General features: G+C 39.8%; 1 long non-coding RNA gene across 6 annotated transcripts in view; it reads right to left on the reverse strand.

The window, feature by feature from the left end:
• Window positions 1-296: 296 nt before the first annotated feature.
• Window positions 297-24,947, reverse strand: part of LOC142600306 (uncharacterized) — a 50,784-nt gene continuing 26,133 nt past the window's right edge. For 3 of the 6 annotated variants that reach the window (XR_012833706.1, XR_012833703.1, XR_012833704.1), the window contains 4 exons: window positions 18,712-18,783; window positions 5,170-5,207; window positions 4,845-4,942; window positions 4,441-4,694 (listed from right to left, as the gene is read on the reverse strand). This is a non-coding gene — a long non-coding RNA (uncharacterized LOC142600306). Of the gene's footprint in view, window positions 4,150-4,440; window positions 4,695-4,844; window positions 4,943-5,169; window positions 5,208-9,441; window positions 9,594-18,711; window positions 18,784-24,947 lie in introns of those variants that run through there. The other 3 variants (XR_012833705.1, XR_012833708.1, XR_012833707.1) reach the window with 3 other exon arrangements.

Here is a 24,947-nt window from a genome sequence, read left to right on the forward strand (position 1 = left end):
GCAATGTTTGGGGAAATCTGGAGCTGCACCAGATATATTCCAGCTGCCTGTGATGAAAAAGATCCTGTAATAAAATGGAGTTTGTCACTGTCAGACAGTTTCCTGGTTGATGTGATCATACCAAATATGAAGAAAGAGACTAGCAAACCAGTTAAAAATGTCACAAAGTTTAAATACAGAGAAAGGGACAGTGAGAAATGTATCCCAGTTGTGTGCCATTTGCATTATAATCAGAATGATTTTAGAGGAAATGAACCCACTGGAATAAAAAAAAATAAACAAGGAATATTCAGAAACACATTCATACAGCTGGACTATAAATTGTTTCCTTGTGTTTTAAGTTCTTTTTGTACATGTTCATCTCCCCAAATTACTACACAAAATCTCAAATGAACCAAAAGCTCACTTGTTCCAAAATATTTCAGTTGGGTTTAGTTCAAATGTTTGATGTTGCTTTGACTAGTCTTTGTTAATGTTGCTTAATTATTACAATGAATTTAAATTTTGCAAGAAACAATTCTTCATCTGTTCAAAATGGAATATCATACAGAAAAAAAAAAAAGATTTAAGCCATCTGGAACATGGAGAACTCTTCTGGAATAGTTCTGACCTCTCCCAAGAAAACAGTTTTGATTTTACCAGAATTATTAGAAGCTTGTTTATCAGAAAATTCCTCCAATTCTGCCAATATCTATCCTTTTTGCATCAAAAAAGGGGCCTGGGTTTCTTTGTACTTCCACTCAGGAATGGCTACAACATCACAGTGGGGACAGGCCAGTACCCAGGAGACCTAGATGGAGGATATTTATTTTGATACAGTTTCTCAATATACAAGAGGATGCTCGGCAGCTGCCTGTTATATGGAGGAGCATATTCACTGTTCTCTGTGTGTTCTGGTCCCTTGCTCACAGGTGTGCACACCTCAACACTCACAGGTCTTGCTTTGACTCCCAAACCTAATTACCTGTTCCCTGTAAAGACAGATGCAGGTGGTAGCATAGTTTAGGCTGCACCTTAGCACCAGCAACAGTTAATGCATCTGTCTTTTCCTTGATACCTTGGGACTGCCCTCTAATGCAGACAGTCTGAAAGAGATAATTTTTCATGATGCTATTAAAGAACTGTAGCTTCTCCATCAGATGAAAAACCACTCAAAGAAAGAAAGACTAAAAATTAAGATCATTATGCTACACCTTTTATGGAAAGTCTGTGAGAACAATTCAGTGAGGATTGTGAATTTAAGGGTATGATTCTTTCTATCAAAATAAAGTGATTCAGCAGGCTATCATCTCAGATTCTCTTTTTAAAGCTTCCCAACTGCCTTTAAAACTTAAGGATCAAAAGCAATTGTATTATCTTCCTGTTAAAGAAGAGTAAAGCAATTTAGTCTTTGGTGGTTAATCTTGAGCTGTCTTTCTGCCTCCCTGCGGGCACGATCCTGTAAGCCGTCAGGAGCCTCCCAAGTTGCCTGCAGCACGTAACAGGGCTGTGCCAGCTCACGTCTCTCCATGAAGTCAGAGCATGGAAGGCCTCCTCTTCATCAGTTTTGTGGTGCAGATGCTAGACAGGCACTCCAAAGATCCAAAGTCATGTCCTGTGGATACCTATGACACCTTTGACAATGTCACTCCCTGTGACCTGAGTTCCTGATCTTAAGTGCTAGAGGTGGGGTTTCATCATTCAGTTGTTTCAGATGCAAGCTCTTCAAGGCAGAGACTGTTCTGTACAGGAACTTCTCTGATGGTCTAAACCAATCTCCTTTCTCTCTCTCTCAAGAAATGCAATTCTTGCAAGTAACCCTTTTACCTTTCCTTCCCAATATGAACATAGAAATTAAAGGCACACAAGTTGCTTGTTCCTTTTTTTGTGTGTGTGTGTATGTGACTCATGCTACTTCAAAACAAAGAGCAACTAGATATAAAATAATTCTTCAAGGCCAAACCTAAATGCACAGAACTTCAGAGTGTATATATGCTTTTATGTTTGTAGGTATAGAATTCCAAGAAACACATATTGAACAGAAGTAGAATTTAATCCCATGTCCTGACTGGCCCTGTCATGGGGGCTTGTCACATCTATGGGTTTGTTAATTTAATCTCACTTACCTATATACTTTGACAGGTTAAAAAAAAAATAGGGTCCTATAATGTATATGCACATCAAGATGCACTTTATTCATCAGTCTCCTTTTGCACTCATTGAAAATTATCTTCAGTTACCATATTGACTTGAGGCAACTTGTAAAAAAATTGAGGAATTTGTTCTGAATTACTGTCTTTTCCCAGTGGTATCACTTTCACCCGTGGAAGACCCAGCACTTTTAATATCTGCCTCAAATTGCCTTATCCCCATTACAGGCAAAGATGAAGAAGATCGTGCTGAAGATCTTTCACTGTCATAAGAGCAAGATCCTGTTGGAGGAATGGACAAATCACTCTGATTCATTTGCAAAAAATTGGGGCTTTTCTGCAACAAAAGTCAGTCTCTTCTTCATAAGACAAAGTAAATTTATTTTAGCTGTGTGTAATGTTAGCCAAAAAGTTCATGCAGAAAGCAGAAAATAATGCTATTTCTCAAGGTGATGAGATTTTTAAGGACTGATCTCACCACTCCTTCCCAGCATCACCATAGGTGTGAGGGTTCTTTCCCCTAGAAACATCATAATTCCCACAGTGTTTTACATTCCTGTCCCAGATTCAATGATGTTTAAACTAGTTGTTAGATAGGAAACAGTTCTGAGATGAGACACTGTGAGAGGGCCACCTGAGAATACTTCAATGGGCTGGGGCACTCTGGAAACTTCTGCTGAAATTTTGTCGTACTGGTAACATAGAAACATCATGTGTTCAGACTGAATTTCAATCAGAGCTTTTAAAAAGCTTCATGGTTGCATGACTATTTAGTATCCCTCTACTGTTGTCCTTCTGTTTAAAGCCTAAACTAGAAGATGAGACTATTATCTCTCTGTTCAGGTCCTATATTCAAGAATCTTCATGGAATATCATCTAGACTTTGAATCTGTGTAGGACTGAGTTAGAAAAAAAAAATGCAAGGATTTTGGCTTTTGTGCCTTAGATGTTAGACAAGAATTTTGAAGATCTAGATGTCAGATTCGGATGCATACTGTGGCCATCCAGCACCAAAAACGTTTATAGATGTGCTCACAGATGTCCTCATTTTGCCATCTTTTTTTACTGTAATGCAGAATTTGATTAAATATTTGATTTCACATGGGGCAAAATCCGGGCTACATAAAAAAAAGTCAGTGGAGGTTTTGCTATAGGTCTCATGAGGTTTCAGAAATTGCCAAATTTAATGATTTCCTCATTAAGAACACACTATTTTTGGTACCTTTGAGTTTCATCTCTCAGGAGGCAGAGGGCTATGAGAGTCTCTCTTTCCAATATACATGCAATACACACAGGTGCATGTAAAGCTTAAAACTGTGAGTACTACAGAGCTCTGAAACCAGATAAAGTGAATACTAACTGTATGATCTTTCAAACAAAATATCACCACGGCCTTAAGATTTGTAAGCCAGTCTCATGACAACTCAGGGCCTGGCAGTAGAGAATGCATTCAGTATGTAAAAAATATTCCGTTTGATATGAAATCACTGGAAGGTTTGGATGATTTGTTTTGTTCATAAATAACCATGTTTTGATATGCCATTTGCATGAAGGTTCATAAACAAGACCGCTAGGTGATTAAAAAAGCACAGCAAAAGGCAATTTGGGGAATTTAATTTTGAGACTACTTTGCAAGTAATATTCAGCATGTTTTCACCAGCTCTGCTCAGCAATCTCTAAGCAGCTTTCAAAGTCCCCACAAATCTGTTGGAAGGTAGTAACTCAACAAGTGAATTGAGCTGATGCTAATATTAAGCTTGGTGTATTTACTGTACTTTCAGAAAGAGAATATATATCATTTGGAGACGTTTTTCTCCATTTCTGTGGAAGCAGAACTTTTGCAGCATGAGAGATGGACGTGTTGTTAGCATGATTATTCATTTAGGGGAAAGGTCTGCTGTCTGTAGAAACAAAGCCTTCGTTCTCATACATATTGACAGAGCGTAGGCACAGCCATGGCTGGAGGTGGCTTTTCTGCTTCCCTTGGTCATGTCCTCTATACCACTGATCTGGAATGATGCTGAAAATATTTGTTGTTGTTTTTATTAAAAAAAGGAAGGGAAGGGAAGGGAAGGGAAGGGAAGGGAAGGGAAGGGAAGGGAAGGGAAGGGAAGGGAAGGGAAGGGAAGGGAAGGGAAGGGAAGGGAAGGGAAGGGAAGGGAAGGGAAGGGAAGGGAAGGGAAGGGAAGGGAAGGGAAGGACAAGGAAAGGAAAGGAAAGGAAAGGAAAGGAAAGGAAAGGAAAGGAAAGGAAAGGAAAGGAAAGGAAAGGAAAGGAAAGGAAAGGAAAGGAAAGGAAAGGAAAGGAAAGGAAAGGAAAGGAAAGGAAAGGAAAGGAAAGGAAAGGAAAGGAAAGGAAAGGAAAGGAAAGGAAAGGAAAGGAAAGGAAAGGAAAGGAAAGGAAAGGAAAGGAAAGGAAAGGAGAAAAGAAAAGTATCCATGAGCAAGGAGGATTTCTCAAATACTTATTTATGTGTTAGTGAGTCGATGGCAGAAGGAGCAGCTCTTCATGAATATACCAAGAACTTCACTTAATTGAATTTCGAGGGCCCTATGTATTGAACCTCTGGAAAAAACAGACAAAACAGACAAAACAGAGTCCAGCACTCCCTTTAAATTGTTTTCCCAGTTGATTAATGATGCCACAAGAGAAAAGATCATATTCAGCAAAATCTTCCTAACCCTATTGGTCTGAGAAAGATCCTTAATATCTTACCAGGTAGAAAGAGGAGGAGAGATCTGAACTGGCCACGGCTTGTGCAGCTTCTGGACTCTTGGAAATGTGCGGACAAGAACTGGTTCACTGAGCCTTTCCTATGTACAGACCCACAAACAGATGGGGAAAGTTATAGGATGATCTAAATAAAATGCATGAGCACTGCTGTTGGCTAATAAAATACCAAACATGCAAATATAATTGATACATGGCAGCATTAAATTGCGAACGCATGCCGCAGTAAAGGGTGTGCAGCCACTAATAAATGTAAACTATTAATACCAGCTCTTCAATAAATAAAGCCACAAATCATGCCAAGACTTACCATGAGTGCTGCAGAGTGTATCAGCAACTGCTTTATTTCTGTTCAGGAAAACAATCATGACAATGACCAAAAAAAAAAAAAAAAAAAAAAAAATTAGGCAGAAAAATGTATTGAGATGAAATAATAATAATAATCTTGCTTCCTCTTTAACAAAAGGTATAAGGTCTTTCTTTGCGCTAAGTGAAATATTTTTACAGGCTTATACCTTAAGTCTGATTTTTATTCTTTTTGTCATTCTTTATGTATTGTCCTGCCCACATGTAGGACCTTGAAGTAGGAATCAGGAGCTTTTACTCCTGCTCTAATCATAATACATATTTTTATAAAACATTTTTAACCATTCAGTCTCAAAACACTTTGAAAAGGAAGTTTTTAATCACCAAAATGGGGCAACAAACTGCATGAAAAAACAGTTTCCCCAGTCATCACATAGACCCCAAAGGTGGTTGGAGGCAGAGCAGTTTGCGGAGCACCACGCAGTTCACTCTCCAGTTTGCAATCCTGCTAATTGTGGGGCCGGGCAGGGGAACCTGAGGGTTTGTGCCTGCTGTCATTGAAGTCGAAGGCACCTTCTGCTTGAGGGCACTGGTGCAAGATCAGGTCTTTGGGGATGGGTCTGTGTCAGCAGTCCTTCTGCAGCATAACGTCCTGGTGCTCACAGGGTCTTGGCGTGGGACAAACCCGGCTCCTCTTTAGTCCGGGGACTGAGGCAAGTGGGAAGGAAATCCAGGGGTGAAAACAAAGAGTTGCAGTCAAATAATACTTCTGAACAATGGGGCTACATTTTCACACAGACCCCAGCAGTGAGTTTAATTAAATACTACACATATTTACTTACTGAAAAATCCTGTTTCATTAACATAAACAGATAGGAGAGCATCAGTGCATGACAACCCATAGGGCACTGGGGAAAATCTGTTTTGAATTTCGTACATCAATCAAGTAATTCATATACATGGTATTTGCAACTGATGGCTGACTGAATAGAGTCTAGTGATTTTTACACCAGGGTACACCACTAAAAACCTCTCATTAATAGATAATCAGCTTCTACTGATCAACTCCTCGGCTGCATTCCAAAGCATCTGTTTCGCCTGTTTTGTGATTTCGAGCTGCTAAGTGTGATGAAAGCAGTTTTGTGTTATTTCTTTACTCATTAACCTTATTATACTATTTCACCCTCAGCAGTGCATTTCTATTTTTTTTTAAAGAAAGATGATAAAAAGCGAGTGAAAAATACATTAGCCCACTAACTGGCCCATTATTTCATTATGCTTGTTCTAACAATGTAATAGCAAAAGCCATTCTAAGCAAATATTATTTTTAAAGAAAAAAGTCATGAGAATAATTACTTTTTTAGCCAAATTGAATAGTTTATCACTAGACTTTTAGACTTCAAGTGATTTCGTTGGGATTTTTTTCCTACTAATGTTACACAATGAGATGAATGGGAAATTAGTACATGAAAAATGGCTTACAGGAGTAACATTTTTTACTTAAGGCATGTAAAATGTTTATCATTTGCTTTTCAGAGTGATATTCTAAGAGTTGCTTTAAGCCTTTTTGTTCCACTGCATGGTAATATACTTCAAAATGCAGGGATATTTTTTTTTAAAGGTGCTAGCTGTGCCTATGAACATATGGTGGTTTCCAGCTTTGTTTTACGTTACTGCACCTGAAGCTATTTATGGTCAAAACACTCATGTAACATCTATATGTTGTTTATATATTTCAGTTTGGAGGTAAAGTAGCCAAGGGCTAATCACACCTGGATCAGATTTGCCAGTACTGTTTTCTGATGTCATATTTTTCAGGCCGTATTAAACCTGACACAATGATAGGTGGAAAGGAGAAAGAAGACTAAATAAATAAACCAACAGTAAGCTTTGAGAAAAGAAAAGCTCTCAGACCAGTTTGCTGGAGCTGTAATTTGTTTCTTTGAAAATCTTAGCTGCTAAAAACCTAACCTACAACTGACATCCAAATTACAGCCCCAAAGGTAACCCATGCAGGGCTCTGAAAAGCATTCACTTATCCTCTCTGCCCACTCTTTTTGTCCAAGTTGCTTTAGCTCTGTGGATTAGGCAGCAACCCCAGAAAGATTAGTTGCTCAACAAGATCTGCAGAGCTCAGTAGCAATCCAGGATCCTCAGGGTATACTCAGCCAAAGCGGATGCCATGATGCTGTCAGTATTCTGGCTTGTTGGTAACCCACTGGCTAAAGTGACCCTCTTCTGACCAAGCTGTGGTCCTTGGCCCATTTCCCAGGATGCTGGCCCAAATGGCAGCTTGCCTCTCTGTGAGATGCCATCTCCTGAATATGTTTGCCCTTGCTCTGAGGGAAAATATCCAGAGCCAGCTCATGCTGGTATGAGCTCAGTCTGGGCTTCAATCCATCCTCACATAATTCTGCTCACATGGACAGGGAGAGGCTGCATGAGAACTGGATCCCCCTTCAATGATACCTTCTGGAAACATGAGCTTGTCCCTCACTATTTCCCCTTGTATTAGAGCATGTCAGGCTCCTACCTCATACCTTATTATTATGATCATCATCATCCTGAAACATTTATATTCTCAAGCTGCTGAAACTTTGCTTATTAGGACCTCACAAATTCCATTTAGTGAAATATTGGCCATACTGAGTAAAGCCATCTTACTGGCAGTGCAGTCTGTAAGTGAACAAGGTTTAGCACAGGCTTTAAAACAAATAAACATGGATAAATGAAAAAAAAAAAAAAGTTATCCCATTTCAACAACAGATGTAGAACAAATTACACAGAGTATCACTGACTCAATAGAGCATCCAGAGCTGTGGGGTTTTCTAGAGCTGTAGCTGGCACATGACCCTCTGTCCTGGTTTCAGCTGAGATAGAGTTAATTCTCCTTCTAGTAGCTGGTACAGTGCTGTGTTTTGGATTTAGTATGAGAACAATCTTGATAACACACTGATGGGTTTATTTGTTGTGAGGTAGTTGTAGTGGCTACTCTAAGTCAAGGACTTTTCATCTTCTCACGCCCTGCCAGGTGCACAAGAAGCTGGGAGAGCACAGCCAGGACAGCTGACCCAGGCTGGCCAAAGGGATATTCCCTGCCATGGAACCTCATGCTCCAGGTATAACTGGGGAAGTTAGCTGGGAGGCAGGATCGCTGCTGGGAAACAGACTGGACATCAGGTCGCTTTTCTCTGCAAGCAGTGAGTAATTGCATTTGTGCATTACTTGCTTTATTATTATTGTTATTTTTGTTATTATTGTTATTACTATTATTATTCTAGTCCTTTGTTATCCTATTAAACTGTCTTTATCTCAGCCCAGGAGTTTTTTTTCCATTCTCCTCCCCATCCCCTCAGGGTGGAAGGGATGAGTGACTGTCTGCATGGTGCTTAGTTACTGACTGGCTTAAACCACAACACCCTCTGACTTTTCTATCACTTACTTACACTTTCTGGGAGAGGGGTGTGACATCAACAATCCCACACACTGGGTTTTCTTTGTCAGTAGTGGCTATTGGCAGCCCCACGTAAATTAAACCAGTCCTGGGACTTGCAGCTTTATTTGCCCATGGCTGGGCCATGCTGGGTACAAGTCTGCTGCAGCCTGGGGCTGGGGCCATCATCTCCAGCTTTCCTCAAGGGCCATGTGGAGCCCTGGGAGTTTGTGTTTTCCAGCTGCTGTGGTCTTGGATGCTTCTGCACTGCAGTTTCTACTTTTGATTTTTAATGGATTCGGCCCTTGTTGTTTTGAATTCCAAGAGAGAAACCTTCTGAAAACGAAATTTTCATAACTGAGATTTATCAGTGGTCGAGCAAAAGACTTTCTGCTTAGTAGTGTAAACAGCAGTCTGAAGGTACAGGTAAAACGTCTCTTCCTGGTGAGTCGAGTTCAGGTAGAGACAGTCTTCACATCACCCTCCGGTGGCTCGGTGCATCATTTCAACCTACAGGTCTAGTTTTCACAACCGCTGAAGAAGTATCTCCACATAAGTGAATTAATTTACAGTATTTTGCAACTGAATCTCTTCCCAGGCAGAAAATTTTATTTTTTTAATTTATTTACCTACTTATCAGTGAGAAGAATAATCTGTGTCAGCATAAACAGATGCTTTGTATGCAAAAAACATTCGTAACTGCTGCCCGGTTTTTTCTCTTCACAGAGGAAGAGAGAGATTTGTACATTTGTAATGTTTTAAAGTTGGGGTAGAGAAAACTGCAACATTTTATCACTAGATATAAACCAAATATCTCAAAGCAAGCTCAATTGCTTTGCTCACCATTAATGAGCTAAACATCACGGGAAGTTTTGCTGGCTTAACTTCATGGGAGTCCGTGGAGTTGGAGCGATATGAAAACTAGATATTCCTCAGCTACAGGGGCATGATATTCAGCAGGTCTAAGTGTGGTTTTCTCCATCCACAGGATATTAGCAATGTGTCATTCACTGCGGGACTTCTAGTGATAAATAGTACATGCAAAATGCAGGATAAAGTATGTCAGTACCCAGTGGAATAAGACATTAAAGGCGGCAGAATTTGATCCTAGGAGGTCTTTTTACAGCACCAAAGTTAACTTGCATTAGTTTCACACCTACCTATGTTCTCACAAAGAAAGACAGACTGTCCGCTGACTTTCTGGTAGTGTCCATGTTACAACATAGACTGTTTGACCCAGAAAGAGTCATACACCGAGAAGCTGAGAGCTGCAGTCCAAACGCACAGACTGTCCCACTGCGTCAGACTTGCAGGGCCCTGGCTGCAGACTCCAGTGCGGGTAGGAGCAAGCACTGGAGCAGGGTCCTACAATACCATGTAGGGACTTAGACTAAAATCTTCAGAGATGCTGAATGTCCTTGTCTAAGACAACCTCATCTGGACCCAAAGCTTCGCTGCAAGTCATTGCTACTTTCGGTCTAGTGTACCAAAGCTAGTTTTTGAAAATGAGATGTAAGTTCTTAAATCACATACACAATTCCAATGATTTTATTTGCAATGGAAGTAAAGAAACGAACAAAAAAGAAACATCACCTGGGAAATAAGAAAATTGACTTCTATTAAAGTCTCATTCTATTAAAGTCTCATTTCAACTCTTTGACTATGACCAGGAAGACTGGTGCTTTGTCTCCTTTCCAAACTCTGAAGCAAATACCAACACTCCATGAGACATTCTTTGATTCATTTATGTACTTATTTTTAGAATGAAAGTAAAAAGCTGTCTTAGCTTTTCTGGCATCTGATAGGCTAATTGAAATTAATATAAGCACAGTTAAAATTAACTAATTGGTCTCAAACCTGATCTTTAAAGGCATGCCACAGTGGGCAGCCAGGCAGAGCAACACAGTCAGCGTTCCAACAGTGTCAGCCTTAATCAGCATCCAGGCAGCTCAAATCTCTGGAGGGTTTACTAGACACCTCCTCTCATTATCCCGTTCCTAAGGAAAATACCACATCCTCAAATCAATAAGAATATTTGATTGAAGTATAACTACGCCAAATGGAAAAATCAGCTTCAAAGAGCAGTGTCTCCACATCGGTAACAACTCCCAAGAATGTCGTCTTAGTTTCAGCCAGATTTCTTGGTATGATTTGAAATGGCATGTGTTCTTGTGTTGCCTGCCATTCAGACTCATGTGGCAACGGTTTGTGTCATTTTTTTCTGCCCCTATTTTGTCTAGGACTGTCCTTCTTTTCTTTTAAATGGCTGCAAGAAGTAAATGTGTGCTATCTCTATATATTATTGCGCTTCCAATAACGCATCCATTATTTACTGCCTTCATTTTTAAAGCATCGCTTCGTTTTGTCAGGTCCGTTTTAAATTATCAGTGTAGAAAAAATATGCCACACTGTTATGAGGAAGGTCCATGAGCAGAAGCTCTGCAATCTTACTGTGCACTTCTCTTCCGTTTTCTCCGAGTTTTACCTACCAGTGCAAGCTTCCCGCACAGCTGGAGTGAGGATCTAGACCTGTCCCTGGCCCCACATTGTCATGCCCGTCATTTTCAACAGTAATGGTCATCATAGGAGTGGACCATACCTTAACATATGTTTCTTCAGTCCTCATCATGGTAACACCATAAACTTACTTGTTTGAAGTTTGATGATTCAAAGAATTGGGGGAAGGGGGCGGGGGTGAAGGGAGCACAAACAAACAAACAACAACAACAAAAAACAACCCAAAAAAACCCAGAAAAGAAACTATACAAAATACAGTCATAGGAATAAAACTCGATCAGTATTTTTTAAGAAGTGCCACACAAGTAAATCAGAGAGCATAGCTTTATTTTTGGAGAACAGCTGTACAATTAAAAGAGAGCCCATCATGAGCATCAGCTCCCCTCACCCGATACCATTCACTGCTTTGCCTTCTTTCAGGAACCTCACGAGGTACATTGAACCGGCCCTCCTCTTCCTCATCCCCAGCATTCCTGTGTAAACCATACGCCAGGACGGAGGAACTCAGTGACAGGCATTTGCCAGTGATGGCATCGGGCACCTATTCTGCCACAGAGGTGAGCAGGAGTTGAGATACTTAAGGTGAGCTGCAGCTGAAATTAAGACATATAATCTGACATTCAATTCAGTTGGCCAGGCACATAGGTATAAAGCTATAGGATATGCTTAGGCTGCCTGCGGTACCTGCACAGGACTGGTAGATGTGGTACAGGACCTATGGGAGACCTGTCCTCTTCTGGAGTTGTAGATGGAGACCAGGCAGAGCAAGACAGGATATCTCAAACAGTAAGAAATGCATATTGATGGAGAACAAAACTGAAGTCCTTGTCAATACAACATGCAGCAGTTTGGCTGAGGCTCAGCTTGGTTGCCTAACATAGCTGTCCAGAGCTATTCGACATGGTTTTGGTTATTTGAGGCAGCTCTATGGGGCTAATAAATACTGTGTAAGTTGGCACTTGGACACCTATATCTAGTCAGCTGGACTGAGCTCCTGCTGCCTCCTGAAGAGTGTGCTGAATGCTCCATTAACTATATTGATTAGATCTTCATGATTTTTCTCTTTATCACTTGTTTTTCAAGTGCTGTCTATGTACTCAAAAACATTCATATTCAAGTTGACCTTTCGAACCTCCTCATATTGTTTAAGGAGGTTCATAATGAGGCATCAAAATCTCTGCTTTTCTTTGCCCTGCTTAGTCCATATATTATGCACTGTGAATAAAACCCAATCAGAATTGTTTAAGTGCCACTGGAGTAAATCAAATAGCACAGCTTTCCTTTTAGAGAACAGCTGTACAATTAAATAAGAGGCATGTGATTACTTAAAAGTGATATCTATGTAAAAAGAAGAGATTTAAGGTAAGCCTCGTTGTAAATCCATTGTGCTCGTTGCCAGGTAGTTCAGACATTCCACAAAAGCTTGAAATATGGAAAAGTGTTACCTGCAGGAGCTGCTCTTTTAAAACACAAGCTCCCGACCCTCATTTATCAAAAGCTTGCAACTAAGCAATTGTAGTAGTAGTGCTCATTGCAGTAAATTACCAGCACGCGTGCACGCACACACATGCGGCTGCTAGGCAATATCAAAAGAAAGAAGAACAGTCTCCCCCAGGTCACTTTGGTACTTTTCCTTAAGAGTTAAATATTGTTATCACTTTGACCAAAGCAGTCAGTAAGTAAATGGGAACTTGTGGGAATATTTCCATTTAAAGAAATAGTAATGCCTGGTTTGAAACAGGTTATAGTCTTTGATGTAATCTTGTTTCTTTGCAAAGGATGAACAAAGCTCAGTTTCTCTGAACAGGCAGAAACAAATGACAGCATACAACTCTTTCACTCACAATTTCCAAACCTATTTTTCCAGTGTGTTACATTCCCTAAAAGCACTACCTTGCTCTTTTCCCTCAGGGATATGCTCACAGCTGTTTCTCTAGTTTTCTGCTGGTTTTGTCTTCTCTTCCTCCCACACATTCAACTTGTCAAACAATTTCTTAGCCTCTGTATTTGTACCCAGTGTCAGGGACGCCTCTCCCAAGCACACTATTGCTTTCCTATTGCTGGGTGCCACCGTTCCTGGAGCTGTGGCTTTTCATGCTTTTTCTTTCCACTGAAGTACTCAACCCTCACATGGTTCCCTTCAGTTAGCTCCAGTGAAGGTTGAAGAAGACCTGTCAGCTTTAAATACATCTATACTGGTCTTGTGAGCTAAGAGCTGCTTGATGGCAGGTGCAAACTCCAATACAGCCCAGTGTAGGAGTTGTATCACTAGGATAATATGTGCAATGTCGGTTATACCCATCTTCCCACTCAGGCCACAACATTAACTTTGAATGTCAAATTAATTATAATCGTGCAAGCAGTCATATACACACACACACAAATAATATTACAGAGCAGGATCAAAAATCAGGTATAGTCACAAACATGTTTTTCACTCATACATATACAAACTATTTTTTGAAGACAGAAGGAAAGGTGATGATTCATAGACCAAACTCTGAGATTCTTACTCTATTTTGAAGCAATACTACTCTAAAGTGAAGGAGACAGTCATTTCCAGCAGGATTTCTGAATTATTTTGGATATACTGTAACCACTACAAATACAAACTTCTGGAATAAATCAGATTTGATAGTAGTTTTGAAAACGTTCATAATTTGGCAAAAGTAGGAATAGGAGATTGATAAAATGATCTTATTTTTATCTTTGCCAGAGTTTTAGACCTATTCCGGGATATCAGCATCACATGGTGTCCAAAATCAGCTGAGGAATAGCACTTAGACAACAAACCAGGCTGCAGCTAGAACAGATCCATGGAGTTTAGGCAAATGTAGGCAATACCCCGTTTTCTTCTGTCAGGCTTTTCAGTTTTACATGCAGACTGCTTATCACAGCAACAAACCACTCCACAGCGCTACTTCCCAGCATAGCAGTGTGGAGATAAGGAAGGCATCTCTAGTTCTTGCATCTGTTTTGCACACCTACATGAGACAGGGTGGTAGTAAGACCTTATCAGGCAGCGTGCTCTGTTACTGACTGAGACTATCTCAGGCAGTAAAAAGCTTCTGTAAGCAACAGAGCTTAGATCTATCCAAGTTTTCCTATATCTAAAGTGAATAGATTTCACTGGAGCTTTGCAACCTTAGTGATGTTCTAGTAACAAATAGTTTAGGTGCCGTAGCCATAATATATGGTTGCTTTGTAGCAAACGAAAGGATGGTTCATCTTGTAATGACTGGAGTGTGCATTTGTCATTAGAAAGATGCAGAACTCCACCAACTCCAATTGAAATATGGCGTCTCTCAGCCAAATGGCAAAGTGAAATAGAGAATGTCTTTGTCTACAAGTAGTCATTCAAGAAAGCTTAAGGTGCGTAAGCATGGAAATGTTAGTCATCATAGATCTCATTGTATGAATACAGGCAAGCCAGGCAGCCTCAGGATATCACTAAGTTGCCTTTAGGGAATCAAAAAAACCCCACATTGATAACTTTTCGCACACCAGTTCTTGAAGCAAAACAAAAACCTGTGGCTATGGTAGAGCAGTGACCACATGTGCTAGCGCTGTATTAATCTTGCTTATGATTGAACACTTGGGAAAATAAAAGCATGGAAAGGTCCTGTAAAAGAATCCAAAAAAGAATCACATAAAATTCCCCACAGATCTATTTCAGCCATCAGAAGTGATTTTCAGCTCCATCCGTTAGAAAGAGTGTTTATAACCCTTGCTTTTCATCAGAGAGCTGAATACGAATTCAGAACTCAACTATGTAGAAAAAAATAATTATTGAGAGAGTGCTGAAAGGCTTTTATGAAGCTAATGAATTAGCTCAAATTGGAAGAGAAGGCCAGTAAATTCAAGGCTTTCTGAAAGCTCACTTATCTTCCTCTGTAAAAATAGTAGAGACCTGCTAATACTCTTTGGGCTGTCCATTTCCTGCAAGCTTGTGACTTGCTAGAGCAGGGAGGAAGAATTTGGCGTCTCTTTGTTAATGCTTGGGATTGGTACAAGGAGATTTTTACACTTGACTTTTTTTTTCTAAGACCATTCATTTTTTAAGATCCTCTAGAGCCTACAAAAGGGCTGGCCTCTTTTTTTCAAACATGGCATGACTGTTGATGGAGAATTAGTCATGATTTACATCAAAACTGAGAAAATAAAATTCTTGGTATCTATACCTTTGCAAGAAACGAGTAAATATCCTACACTGCTTCTTTATTGCATAGCAAGCTTCAGTGTGCTCTTGCTGTCTGGTGATTTGAACAGACTCTGCTGTATACCTACATTTCTCATTTTGTAAACAGTAATACTAATAAAAAAAATTTTAAACATATTTTAGGATATTTTACCCTAGGGAATATGGCTTAGCTTTGAAAAAATATGGCACGACAGAGTTCTGTGTTTGCTGTTTCTCAGTGATTTCCAGATCAAACACATTGACTTTATAAATATTGTACAACCCTCCGTGCAAACTCTACTTGGAATCCGAGAGCTCACACTAAGATCTTACTTTCTTGTGTATCTTTGCCAGTGGTAATGATTCAAGAGAACATACTGCATCCTCAACACTAAGTCTCTACCTGAAAAATGCAAAATGGTACAGAAATTCTTGAGCAAGTGGATTCCTAAGGGGTAAGTCATTTCACGTGGCTCTGCACAACAGCTTGGGTGTGGAAATACCTTTCTGTGCTACCACAATGTTAGGCAGACATCGCACAGTGCTAACATAGTTAAGCTGCATCCGGACCCAAGCCGATAAAGCCTTCTTTATCCTGTATCATGCGTAGGTGTCCACAAACTCAAGCATAGCCAGTACACCTAAATTACTGTGTTGCTTCTTCCTGGGTCCTCACTGCTTTAGAGAGGGAGGTGAAATAAATACCTAGAAAACATGGGGAATTCTGGGGAAGTGCCAAGTAGGAAAAAAAAAAAAAAACCAAAGACAATCTAGCACCAGTGAGAAGGGAAGGAGGAACTAACACCTTAAAAAATTGCCTTTGCGGCAGGGTTTGTCTTTAAGCAAAGCTTTAATGATATTTCAGCAGTCAGGCATTTGTCATTATTTTTGAACACTGAAATGAAAAAATCTCACCCAAAAATGTAATTGCATTTTAAAATCACAGAGGCATCACAAGGGACATAGAAGACACCTAGGGCCGAGTACTGTGTAAGGTAGATGCAGCCATTCTGCTCCTAAAGGAGCTCACAGCAATACAGCCAGAAACAATTTGCACCAGTGTAGGTGTAACCTGCAGGTTACAGGGTTTTCAGCCAAGTCAGGTACATGTGATTAGAGAGGGACCAGGCAATTTAAAGGAAGCTGTCTGATCCCGAGCCCTACATGCTTTTAAGACAGTCCACTGTCTGAGAGAAGAGCTACAGTTTGGATGAGAGAATCATCACCAGATAAGTCTTTACTGCTTTTACCCATTGTGCTCTGTATGACATGCCTTTTGACAAACAAAGAATGCTTTGCTTCCGAGAGATTGTTCCTGTGACACGTTATTTCCTGATCTCAGAGGGAAAGTGGTTTTGAATGCTGGTAAAATGAGCTGCAATGTCAGTGTGAAAGTGTCACGTGGTGCCATTCAGATCTGGTTTAACAGGTGAAATCTGTCCCCTGTAGGCTAAACTGAGTCTAAAGCATATGTTCTCTTTAACATCCATCTTCAACCTACATATAGTGTATGTAGATAAATAGGTTAGAGAGACCATTTGCACCATCTGGCTTGTCTTTATGCACAGTTTGGACCATATATTTTCACTCAGCAGTTCCAGAAAGCATGGATGAACTGGAGAAATTCTTTACAAAGACATGAAAATTGAGTTTAAAGATTCAGAGTGGAAGAGAATAAAGAACATGATGAGCAGACATATTTTTTTCATCTCTGGCATAATACTGAATCAATAAAGGAGTAAAGCAGTCAGCCCACAGACATCTCTTCACTGCAACTGGTGGAAAGGATGAACATGACCTTAATCAATATTAAGGTACTGTAAAATCTGTTCCTAACCTACCAGTTACTATGAGCAACCTTTTAATTTGAAAGATTATTCTAGACCTTCAAAGTTCATCAGTTGTTAGAAGAAAAAAAAACCAACACTGCTAGGGTTTGGGGGTTTTTTGCATTCATGGGAAACTCATCAAATGCATAGAACTAAGAACCAATTACTGTGGGATGAGCTCAAGGGGAGCTTGGGGGCCAGTATCTGGAGAAACCAGCTGTTAACCTCACTAACCTTTGACAATCATAGAGCTAATGATATTGCCCAGTCTGCCTCATCTTTTTCTATTAATCAGTTTGCATTTCACAAGAGAATTCATGCCAATACTGGAAAAATTCACTATTAAGAACAAACAACCTAAGAATTCTTTCTCACAGTTTCCTTCTTAGGGAGCTGCAGGTAGCTGCTGATGGAAATACTGCATCAGCACACACTGAGGTTTGAGAAACAGAAAATGTTCTCACTCAATATTCAAGTGATGAGATCAGTCCAATAAAGAACATGGTCTTTATCACACTTGTCACGTTCACAGGACGTTATCATGACTTACTCAAACTCCCACAAAAGTAAAATAAAACCTGAGGTTGCTTAATCTTTGAGGCACATTGAAATTCAAGAGGAATAATAAATACAGAAGAGCTGTTCCTAGAGAAGCTTAGGGATTTATCTATGCAACTTCCAGTAATATATATTTGATGGGAGCTGAGGAAGTAAATCCCCATGCACTGTGTTGAACATTTGCAACAGGGTGCTGAAACAAATATTTATATTTTAATATGATTTTCCCCCTCCAGATGCTAAATACTGTGTGTATTTTCCCATGCCTTTCCAAGGCCAGTAGTGTCCCCGGTGTCTTGCATCTCAAAGCGTCCCAGTAGAACTAGGAGAATCACCTCACTGCTGCGATGCTGCCCACTCGGAAGTGGAGGGCAATAACTTCTTTGTGTCTGACAGAGAAATTTTGATCAAGCTGAATGGCACAATTCAGACCTTTAATAGTCACCATGGTGCTGTGATCCTTGTGGAATTAATGGATAACTAAATTAGACTGAGATGAAATTTCAGACAAATAAAAAGCGCTCAGCTCAGTTTAAGGAATTGCCTTGGCTTCCACCTTAGCAGGGCAAGATGTTCAGGCAGTATAAACCATGTGACTCTTTTGAACTCGAAGGAATGACACTGATCCACATTAGTTTCAACAGAGCAGGAAAAAGATGTGAGGTAACATTGCTGCATTTAAACCTCTGATATCAGTGTATAAAGAGGGGAAAATCACAAAACAAAATCAGATATCCACACAGACCTTCCTAAAGTTTGAAAGCCCTCTCGGCACAGCTAGCATCATCTAGGTCTGCTATTACACACAGAACATAAAATTTGTCTAGTCAGAATGACAGTCTCAATGACTTCAAGGAGATAGGCTTTTGAATTATCTGGGAAAGCCTCTGTACGGTGGCATTAAACTTAAATTTATGGATATGCTACTTAAAATCTGAATGTAGCAAGCTCATTTTTACAAACAGTGAAGGGGAGAAGATCATTTCTTTGCATAATTAAACAGCCAGTAGTGTCATTATGCTAACTTACTTACTTTGCTTGTTTGTGATATGTTGTCCATCTTCCCTCTACTTGAGTGCTTGCGCTCTGAAGACAAGCTTCCTATAGTTCATTAAAAAAGAAGAATAAATTTTCTAAGACCATAAACATGCATTTTTTCAAACATACAAAAGTCTGCAGTTATTTTCATCATATCAGGATAAGAAAACAGAAATCACTGCACTCTAGTCCATCAATTCAGTTTTGGATAGGAGTTGGTATCCCATGTTTCAGAAGAAGGTAAAAGCCATCCCAGACTTGACAGATGTTTTTTAATATACATCCAACCTCTGTGTCTCCTTCTAATCTGTAATAGTGTTCGAATGGCTCAAGTCCAAGAGAGAAAAAGAAAGCTAAATGTATTCCAAAATGTTAGCTTTTACAATTGCATATGACTGTATTTTTATTATCCCTATATACTTTCAATCCTTACTGTGACCTATCTATGTATTTCTGGCCTCTATGCCATGGTGAAGCTGTGAGTTCCAGCTTAAATTACAAGCTGCATGAAAAGATATGTTCTTTATGCAGTTTTGAATTTGCCATCTCCTTGTGTCATTGAGTATGTCCTTGATCTAGGGTTGGGGGAAAAGGAGAAAGGAAACTCCCAATCTTTGTCCTTTGCACTGTAATTGCATAAAGAAGCACAAGACTGCAAGCCAGTATAAAAAAGGACTTCCAAAATTGTATTGTGATTTATGTGAAAATACTAACAATCTGTTGCAAGGGAGAAAGATTTGGTGAAAATGGCAGTGGACTGGATTGTGAATCACTTCCTCACAACCCTTCCCAGGAAACTAACTCTACTGATATCAGAACAAATAGAGCAACAACTTCTTGTACAAAAAAGGCAGAGAACTCTAGAAGGCTCAAACCGGGCACAGATGAACAAAATTCCACTTAAATTCCACTGTGATTCATCCAGAAGTTCTGTAGTACTAGGGTTTTATTCAAAGTTAAGAGAGGTGTATTCTTCATTTTGAATGGAATATCATCTTCCCAACCTGATATACTGGGAAGAAATTTTGTAATGGGAAAAACACAGCAAGATCAGAGACAAAAGATACTTGCTTCATCTTGAAAAAAAAAAAAAAAATGAAGTAAACCATGTATGTGGAAGTTGACAAAAAGAGAAATGGAAGAGGAAAAGATTATCTTCAGTGTACGGCTCTGGAAAGCTCTATTTGAAACTTAATAAATTAAATAGGAAGTGCTAGATAGATTGTTGCCATGGACCACAATCAGGAGGACCAAATCCTAGTAGGGAAAGGTAAATTTAAACTCTAAAACTGCAGTTTCCTGGGATCAAGGGAACAAAGACCAAATCTTAGCTCTCATTAGGAAAAAAAGAAGGTATAGTATTCCATCTTCATGGCTGCAGAACAAAGCTGAATCCTTGGATGTGAATAAACCATAGATGTTTGAAAAAATGTGGCAAAGAAAATAATTAGTTATCTATTATTTTAAGACTTTCCAATGTTCAAAAACAGACTCATGATTTGTGACACCTCCCATATTTTTCTTGAGACTGGGATTGGGAAGACCAGCAATGTTGCCTTTCTGTGGATCTCCAAACCTCACGGAAGAAGAGTGAGGCTGTGAGCCTTTGGTGGCAAGAAGCCCAGCACTAGGCAGACACCAAGCTGAAAGCAAAAGAATTGGGAGAAGTTGGTAGCGGCAACCTGTAGATTGCCAGGATGCAAAGGGTCAGCAAAGTAAATTAAATCACGTGACTCTTCATACAGGTGCAGCTAGCTTGTAGTTAGGACTTGAACCAACTAGTTTAATCCTGAATCAAGGAGTTTGTACTTATTACCCAGGTACCTCAGTGTAGATGCCCCCTAAAACTGTACAAAAAGAAACTCCATCAGACTTCTTCTTTCCCCTTCCAGACAAAGTTCTTGTGGCCATCCTTGTCTGCCATTTATAGAAAAATAAAATAAATGCAAATAATCTAAATTTCTGCTGCTACTTTCAGAAAAACAATTTTGTAAAAATAGCATCATCCTATTTTGACACCTCTAGAGTTGCATTTCAGGTTGCTTCTATAAGCTGTAGAGATGAAAGCAAGAATTTGATGCTTTTCTCTGCTTTCAACCCTTAAGACCCATTGCAGCTCCAAGAGACAAAAAGAAGAGTGGTTCTGTTCATTCTTTTCCATTTACCACTGATTTGCTCACTAATGTTCTGCCAGATCCAGCTGAGCTTATTTGCTGAAGAAAAAATAGCCAGACAGGTGTCACTGAAGTCATAATTTGTCAGTCAGATGACAGAACTGAGATTAATTCTGGCACTGCACATTGAGCTCTTCAGGGATAAATGTTTAAAGCCCCAAACGAAGAAAATAACTTCAGGTGAGCAATTGGTCCAGTACTGCTGCATTTGTGGAATGAGCTCAATTGATTTTGAGAATCACTGAGAAAGAAAAGGAATTCTGAATACGCTTTTTTTTTAATCAAGATTTCCCAGTATAGTCAAATACAGGAGGGTTCTTTCAAATCAGCTGTGGTTATATCTGCTGTATTTGGATATTTGACATTTCAGTCAAGAATCTCTCCTTGATTACCGGGGGCTGGCATTAATTCTATTTGTCACTGGAAAATTAATTTTCCTTGACATGCGAAAACCTCTTGGAAATAGCCTATGACCTCAGTTTTCATGTACCAATTCCTCTGACACTAATTAGGAATTATAGGCTGTGTCCCAGAAGATTCTATTTAGCCCAGTGAGGACTTTGCTTTTGCTGAGTTCACATGAAAAGTTTTCATAACAGAGCCAAAAAACCCAAAATGTCCTATCAAAAATGTTATTAGAGCTGAAAACCAAGTGGAAAACAGAGCTCGGGTGTTTTAGCTCTTCTATTGCTTTTGCTAAGCCTCACAGTGAAGAGATGACAATGCATCTGGACCATCCCCACTGATATTTCGCATCCTTGTTATATATTCAGGTCTGTGCAGCTCCAGAGTGGCTTTGGCAGGGTATTGCAATAACGGGAAGCTTGAGATCTCTTTCATCTCAGTGATAAGCGAGCAAGGAGCAGAGGTTTGGTGAAACAGGCTCTATGAGAAGCAACCTCTATTTCTAGAACAGGATTTTCAAAAGCTCTTACCCCTGGTCTAACACTTCCCGTGGAAAGCAGTGATAACATCTTCAGTGTGTGCAGTCAGGTCAGCGCTAAAGACTTTCTACCGTACTTACTTGTTTTTCATGAAAAATATCCTTGTTTAAGTGTGTCACTTCATTTTCACTGGTCGGTTGTTTGAAAGCCTCTGCGACCCTCTTCTGTGTTTGCATTGAGCTGTAGCTTTAAATTGAGAAAAATGTATTCTTTTTTTTTTTTCATAAGAAAACAATAATCTCTCCAGCATTAGGAGGTATAAAGGAAGAATTGTATAAATTGCAGCTGGCTGAGGTCAGCATTAACTTAAGTACTGGAGCTGATTGTTGGCATCTGTTCTTATCTACCAAAACAGGAGCTGGTTTGGGGTCTTTTGGAGTTCCTGTATAAATCCATCCTTGCACGCTTAAAAAGGAAACAGGCAGGACTACATTAGTAGTGAACCTCTAAATACATTTACTCAGCTTGGCAATGTCTCTGTTCACATTACCACTGCTGAAAGTTGAGGGTAAGGGGGTGGAGGGGGGTGGGGGAAACGGTGACAAGTTTTATCTTGCCAATTTTTTAATGAAAATTTGTCTCCATTTTGCAGCCAACTCCAATTTGACATTCCAGGGAGCTCAGTCCAGATTAAAGCCAAGATAAATTCTCCTTTTCTCGCTGCGTGAGCTCGGCTGGAGCTGCGCTGGGTGACTCTCCCCGCAGACAGGCAGTTCCACCAGTGAACCTGTGAGCCTCACATGTTGTCTCTTAGTTGAGCCTCATAAAAAATATGAAAAATATAATCAGAAATCACATAAATAAGAGAAGCTTTTAAAGATTATACAGACACTAGTTACTGGCATTTTGGGGTACGACTAAACACTAGAGCTGCTTGAAAAAAAATTTGTTTCTATTTTACATATTTTGACAGCATTTTTTCATTCCAAGATAGTTTGAAAAGTGTAAATCACAAAATATAGAAGCATATTTTTCATTATATAGACATCTTGAGGGACAGCTCCTGGCCTGCCTTTTGACAATAATTTTCAATCTCCCACCTTCTTTTTTGCTGCCAGCGTCACTTACAGCATTCTCTTATTCACATTCCCAAGCATAAATACGGAGATAAATTGTAACCTATACACTTACATAGCTAGATTTCAGCAAAGTTAGCAATATTCAAAATTAAGAATCAAATTCTGGTAGCTGAATTGCTCATTGCTTCTCCTTTCTTCTTCTTTTTTCCTCAAAGTAGTTTGACATATTAGCATGAAAAAGAAAGATTACACATTTTTTTAAAATTCCACTAGTAGCATAATTTCCAACATATAGACGTATTCAGTGAAAGGAATAAAGTAAAATTCTTTGAAAATTCTTTTTTTTTTCTCACAAGAAAGATAACACAGCTGTCAAGATTATGATAACACCACGTTTTTCTTGTAGTTTTGACCTTAGAATAGATTAATTGATATTCTATTTTGTCCTTTTCTGATGAAAGAAAATTCCTTGCCTCCATTTTTGACAGAAACCTTCCCATAGTTTTGGACTGATAAAGACAAATGCAGAAGAGAACTAGGATTTATTCTAGCTAGACGAACAGATTTGACACCCATGTCAAACATTATTACAACCTATATGCTTCAAACGTAGACTGGAAGTTAAATACTGCACAGACTCAAGCCAAGCATTACAAAAACAAAATGTTTCACAGCCCACATACTTCTTTCTATATGTTCTCAGTGATTCAGTAATGAACAACTTGCTGAGACAACATTTGAAGCACTGCAATGATGCGCAAAGTGCACAAAACAAAAATTAATACATTTATAGGCTGAAATTCACTGCAGCCCCAGGAACCTTTCATAATCAGGTTCTGCATGAGGGGAGAGGATGCTTGGGGAGGTGAAACAAATTCACAAGCCAGACTACGGAGCTGCTTGCTCTCTCGCCCTCTCCCTCAGCACGCAGCAAACACATTCCCACATCAGTTTTTTAAAGCCCTGAGACTACTGTGTCCTTACAAATAGAAGTCCATAGCTTCATGTGCCTTCACCTTACTCCAGCAAGCATTTTAAGGGGGAGAACCTTCTGTTCGGTGGGCATGAGGTACCCAGGTATCCCCGTGGTGTTTTCCAAACTGTTTTCCCTAGGAAGTGAGTAAACGGGTACAAAGTTTTGGACCAGCTACATGTTACCAGTGAAAGTTTTCCCACACTTGTTCTCCACTGCAGGTGGCTTGCGCTCCCTGGAGCAGTCCTTTCCAAAAAGAGCAAGCCACAGTGCCAAATGAGGGTTATTTTGGGGGGCTACCAGGACTGAACATTTTATCAAGCAGGATTCAGGACATGGGAGGGCTCCCCGCTCCCAGCAAAGAGCCCCATCAGCACTGAAAAACAATGACACAGCTCTGCAAAACTTTGCATGCTGTGAGCTGCTATGCTCGTGTTCAACCTTGAGCAGTGCCTGCTGGTGGTCTCGCTCTAGGAGTCCTGATTAAGAACAACCACACGTTTCACTGAAGACCAGGGCCTCAAGTCAATAACAGGCATATTAAGGATGGAACATTTGGGGCCCAACTGAGCAGAGCAAGAAGGTGAATGTTTAAAATTAATCAAGTTTTCTTCTTCCCCATTGGATCAGAGTTCACGATATGCTTCTCCCTCCTTCTCCACGTGTAGGTATGTAGCTCTTTCCCCGGCTCCTAAAGCACATACAGATTTCCTTCAATATCCCATCTGCATAAGCAAAGCATCAGTACTTCATGGATGCATTACAAGGATAAACTCAGCAGCATTTAAGAGGTTGTCAGGCCCTGTTAATGCAAGCTCTGTGAAGAAGGCTGTGTGACATAGCAAACAGCACTGCTTTTGGACTCCCGGCATCTCAGCTCTATTCCAGCTTTACCACTAAGCCATGCCTCACCTTTCCCATCTGTAAAAATGTGTATAATAACATTGTCCCCCTCTCTGATGCAAATCACCGTATAGGAAGAATGAGACATGATAAAGAGTAGATGCCCAGTTCCTGCTTCTTTTTTCCATATTTACACTGAGGAAAGCAGGAATTCTGTTCAAATTTGTCAAAAGAGCGGATGCTTACAGGTCTGGTGCTGATAAAATATGGCCTG

The sequence above is a fragment of the Balearica regulorum genome, chromosome 2 (assembly GCF_011004875.1).
Source record: "Balearica regulorum gibbericeps isolate bBalReg1 chromosome 2, bBalReg1.pri, whole genome shotgun sequence".
Lineage (NCBI taxonomy): Eukaryota > Metazoa > Chordata > Aves > Gruiformes > Gruidae > Balearica > Balearica regulorum.